The sequence below is a fragment of the Empidonax traillii genome, unplaced genomic scaffold (genome assembly GCF_003031625.1).
Source record: "Empidonax traillii isolate 1590-97213 ecotype Southwest subspecies unplaced genomic scaffold, ASM303162v1 scaffold1301:size135188, whole genome shotgun sequence".
NCBI lineage: Eukaryota > Metazoa > Chordata > Aves > Passeriformes > Tyrannidae > Empidonax > Empidonax traillii.
In genome coordinates, this window is record NW_020956494.1 from 1 (window position 1) to 5,619 (window position 5,619).

The following is a 5,619-nucleotide window of genomic DNA, read 5'->3' on the forward strand; positions in this document are numbered from 1 at the left end:
GCGGGGCGGGCCCTGCGCGGCACCTGCGGCCGCGGGGCGGGGCTGCGGGAACGGGCGGGCTCAGTGGCGCCGTCTGGCGAAACCGGCCCGGAACTGCAGGCGGCGCCTCGGGGCGCGCTGTGCGGGGCTGCGGGAACGAGCGCGCTCAGTGGCGCCGTCTGGCGAAACGTTTTGGGAACTGCAGGCGGCGCCTCGGGGCTCCCTGTGCAATACTGCGGGAACGAGCCCGCTCAGTGGCGCCGTCTGGCGAAACCGGACTGGAACTGCAGGCGGCGCCTCGGGGCGCGCTGTGCGGGGCTGCGGGAACGAGCGCGCTCAGTGGCGCCGTCTGGCGAAACTTTTTGGGAATTGCAGGCGGCGCCTCGGGGCGCGCTGGGCTCGTGCACACTGGAACTGCAGTTCCCGGGTTGATTCGCCCCGACTGTGCATTGAGCAAAGAAGGGCACCGATGGTGACTTCGGGGCTAAAATAACCCCTGCCCTAGGGAACCTGAGTAGCTGCCCATCTCTTCCCATGTCCGCGCATCCATCGGGCATCCCCTGAGCACTCCTGGTCCAGGAGCTGGCACTGATCTTGCCGCGGGTCAGGCACAGGCTTATCCCAGCTCTGCCTTCAGCTCTCCATGCTCTCCGAACTCACGGAATTTCAAACAGTGACTTTTTACCCCCCAATCAATAAGGTGCAGCTCATCCGACAGCACCTGCCAGGTTAGACCTGGCCCTCTCCTTCCTCTCCCCCCATTGCTCTGCAACTCACTCTCTCCAGTGGCAAAACCCATGTTTTCAGAAGCCCAGCTGAAATATTTAATCTTTATTTCCAGATGGGGAAGGTCCTGCCTGGGATGGAAACAGCTACAAAAGAGGAAATTTCAAAATGCCAAAACCAGGCCCTGCCATTTGAGTCAAAGCAGGGAAAGACTTGGGCTGTTGAAGGTTTTATTGTCATGTGCTCCCCGATACACACGCAGCATCAGGAGTGACAGACAGAGCAATGAGCTTGGAAGAAAGGACATCCAAAGGTCCAAGGATTATCTGCACTGGGGGCCGGACACCTCTGCTGAGCCATTGCCACCCTTATTTCCTCTGAGGGACCCCACAGGGGCACCGGGATGTTGCCAGAATTGGATCTTTGGGGCCCCAATCACTTCACAGCATTAAATGGGTGGGTCCTGGGGATTCCTTAGAGGGGGGCAGCAATTGCATGTGAAACTGTAATAGCCCACCGAGAAATGAGATAAAATTGTGATAAAACCCTGTCATCTTTTTGAAGAATACAATTCAATCATTTCTCTACAGCAGTTTAGTAGCTTAACTTTCCGTTCTGTCCCTACGACACAGCATCTAATTCCATCTCTGGATTTGATCTTGGCAGAAGGAAGAGTCACCTGCCCTCAGCGTAAATATTTAGTACATAAAATACTGTCAAGAAATCCACTTCTTAATAAATATCTGTAGCTCTCACTCCTTTAGATCTTACCCTGCTAGATTTTAACCCCCAAAATTTCCCGACCTGTGCGCTACTGATTGCCTCAGGTTACCTCACAATAGTCATTCTGTGTGCTATAGACCACCTCAAGTTTACTTCAGAAGGCCACTACTGATGACCTCATTTTTTATTTCAAAATATTCATCCTCTGCACTGGAGATTACATCAAGTGTTTTCCCTCTCCAGAATTCCCTACCGGTCCATGACTCATTGCCTCAGTTTACCTCAAAATGTCCCTTCTCTCCCCTAGAGATCACCTCAGATTTTCCTGCCAAATTTTTCCCTACCTGTCCCCCTTTCATTTCCTCATTGTTACCTCAAAATGTTCATTCTCCACTCTTAGATTACCTCGTTTCACCCACCAAAACTTCCCTAACTGTCCCCTGCTGATTGCCTCATTTTTACCTTAAAATATTTATTTCCTACCCTGGAGATGACCTCAAACTTGACCCCTCCCAAAATTTTCTCACCTGTGCAATATTGATTGCCTGAGTCTACCCTCAGGATGTTCATCCCCTCCTTAGAGATTGCCTCACATTTTAGCCCCAGAAGTTCCCCTACCTTTTTTCTAGCTATTGCCTCAGTTTATCTCAAAATATTCCTTCTCTGCCTATACACTACCTCAAGTGCACTCCCAAAATTTTCCCTCCCTGTCCACTAATGAGTACCTCGCTTTTACCTCACAATATTCATTCTTTTACCTCCAGATTAATTCAGGGCTTAGGCCAAAACCCTCCCTTTTGTCCCCTATATATTACCTGGATGTTAAAACCAAACACCCCCAGATTACAAGTCAGGGATAGAGGAGCTCGAGCACAGGAACAGTTTAGAGTACCTGACCAGGATGTTTATTAAACACACACACACAAAATTTATGTCAACCCCAAAATGTTCATTCACTGACCTACAAATTATGTCAGGCTTTTTTTTCTCCAAAATACTTATTGTCCCTTACACATTACCTTAGGTTTTGCCCCCCAAATTCTCCCTAAATGTCCACTGCTGATTACCTCATTTTTACAGTCCCCTGCAGCCAGAGCTCAGCACGCATCCAGAGAGGCAATTCCATCATCTAAAAGAAAACAAAGAGGAAGAAAAAAGTGACTTCTTTTGTTTTAATGCTATTTTAAATTCTTAAATTCGAGCCAACATTTGCTTTTCCTTTTTGTTAGCGGAAAAATGAGCAGTGGGCACAGGTCACGTCACTAATAATGGTATCAGTGATGCTTTCTGGGGGAAGACCAACCGATTTCTAAGTTCAGTTCCTGCCCAGTGACTTATTTCTCCAGGAGAAAACCTCTTCAATGAGCTGATTTTGTTCCATCTAATAATTTTTTTTCTATCTGGATATTGCCAGGCCGAGGTGGCACAGGCACACGATGCTGTCAGCACTCTCTTCTCCAGACACAGCCGGGGGCTCCTTGGCAAAAACTGCCTCTGCCATTTGGTTTTCTCCAGGAGAAATTAAGAAATTCCTCATGGCAGTTTGGAGATTAACTTATCACAAAGGGAAGTAAAGAATAAATACTCCTGGAAGAGCCCTTGGGATCTGCTGGGCTGAGATGGGAAGGGGAAAAAGCTGACAACCTCAAACACAAAGCAGAGACCGTCAAGTGGGGTGTGAAAGCACCAGTTTGACGAAGTCTATTCTCCTCATTGTTTTTAGTGACTCTTCCAATCCAACTCTGAAGCTGACAAGCCCAAACTGTCCCCAGTGCTCTGTCCTGCCACTCTGGAACAAAGGGATATTCCCAGGGATGGTGTATTCAAAGCACATTCCCAACAAACACTCCCAGACAGCCCAGAGGCACAACTGGATCTCGTGTTTGGGGCTGGGAAGGGCTGCAAGGAGAACACAACCCACCACATTTGCTGTGACAGCAGCAAATTGCCACGGCTGGATGGCAAAACACAGAGACAAAGCCAGCAATGCCCACGGGATGGGCAGGTTTCCCTTCTGCTCCCTGGGGTGCCACACGCCCTGAGGAAATCTCCAGGGGGGATATAAAACCCCAGGAGGCCACAAAATGCAGCTTCTGTCACCCTGACCCTGTTTAAACTCTGTGTGTGGGCCCAAACCTCACACCTGCATCGACCTCACCTGGATCAGTCTTAGACACAGCCCTAATTCTGACCTTCAGTTTGGTCCCAGGGGTTTCCTGCTCAGAGCTGAGGGAAATCTGACTTAATATTAATAAATAACTTTTGATGACATCAGCCATCACCCCTGTCCTTCAGGCTTTGCAAGATTTTGTAGTGAACAGACCCAGATTCTAATCCTAAATCTGAATTTCCATCAGCTCTTGCTAAATACCTGAGAGTAAATGATACAACAGAATTAAAAGACTGCAAAAAGAATAACAGCAGGTTTTGATAAGAGAAGTTTCTTCTTTTCCTCATCAGTCTCAGAACGTAGGACTGAATCTTTGCAGTCAAGAGACAATAGTTATTAAATACTTAAACCTCTCAAACATTGTTATTTCCCAGAGAACTATGCCATCACTGAGCTATGCCCATGTGCCTGGAGTGGTTTTGGGAAGGGCAAGATGACATCCCACTTCTGTTTGGAAAAATTCAAGATAATAAAAAGTAATTTCTCTTCTTTCTCTGACCCTTATTCAAAACAGTTGTGTAGAACAGACTATTCATGGAAGGATTGATTCAGCTGTGGTGGGGAGGAAACCCTAAACAAACGAAAGCACATCAAAATTGAAATTAAAAACATGTGCTTTGCTTAACAGGTGCACACAAAATTAACTGAGGCCAGAGAGGAAATTACAAACCAGGAAAAAAGCAAAAAGAAATGTTCTGCATTATTAATTGCAAAGGAAACTCCTCACGCATCATAAGCAATTACTAATAATTTTTCCTCTGTCAAAAAATTCTGACTTGGGTTTCTGCTGAAGTGTTTGACGCGTTTATCGAGGGTTCAGGGGTTTGGCTGGGTTGTTTATGGCTAATCCTGACAGGCCCAGGGCAAACCCAACCAGTCCCATCACTGCTCCCCCCCCAAACTTGGGTGAAAAATTGATATAGTTAAATAGTGAGATGCTCCCCTTCCCTGCTATTCAGTCCTTTGTTGCACAGTCGTGGAGCAGATTCATTCCCAACAACAGCTCTCCAGCCCAGTTCCCATTTCTCACAGACACAAACTAAACAGACCTAAGGCAACGATTCCATCAGCACCTGGAATACCAAGCTCCCTGTTCCCTGGATTGCTCATCCAAACACTCACATCATTCTCCCCTCAGCTCAGAGACTCTCTGTCCTCAAACACAACCTGAAGTGACACAGCTCTGGCACCACATTTCCTCTCATTCCTGGTGTCCTGGAAACCCTCAGGCAAACACGATCCCTCAGGCCCTGCCTCCCTGAGCACAAGAACAGCTGGAGTTTGAAGCAGATCCCAGTGATCTGCACAGTTGTGTTCACACGAGCACAGCAAGCCCGTGGCTCCATCCAGCCCAATCCTTGTTTCCCTCCAATCAGTCCCAAACCCTCCCAAACCTCCCCTGTGTCTGTCCCGTGGCCAGTGCCTGCACCAAGCCCAGCTCCAGGCTCTCAGCCAGCCCTGCATCAGCTCCATCCCTGGCAGAGCTGGAAACACACCCCGAGCTCGGCTCCCCGGGGTCCTGAACCCCCAAACCGCTGCTCAGGCTCCCAAACAGGGACCCACCTGCCCCTCTCAGCACAGCCCAACCCCACAGCTCTGCTCTCCCCAAATTCCCTGGCCATTCCCCTCTCCATCTCTGCCATTCTCCAGCTGACACGTGTAGGACCAGACTGGAGTGTTAGAGTGTCATTTCCAAGTGAGTTAATCCCAACAGCCAGGAAAAGAGAAGAGTGTCCCTCTGACTCACCGCACCCCACGGGCAGCACCAGGTGCCCCCAGTGCCTGCTGGAGGTCTTTGGGTTTCACTGCTCATATGCCAAAGCATTTGGAATGAATTAAATGATTTTTCCCGTCCTGAAAAAGAGGAAAAAAAATTAATTAAATCCACTGTGGAAATTAAGTCCACTCTGGAAGTTAAAGGCCCCTGGCTTTCACACCTCTGATTGCTTGCTACAGGGATTTCTTCCATAAAAAATGAGAGGTGACGCCAAATAAAACATAAAAGCACCCTTTTTCAGCAT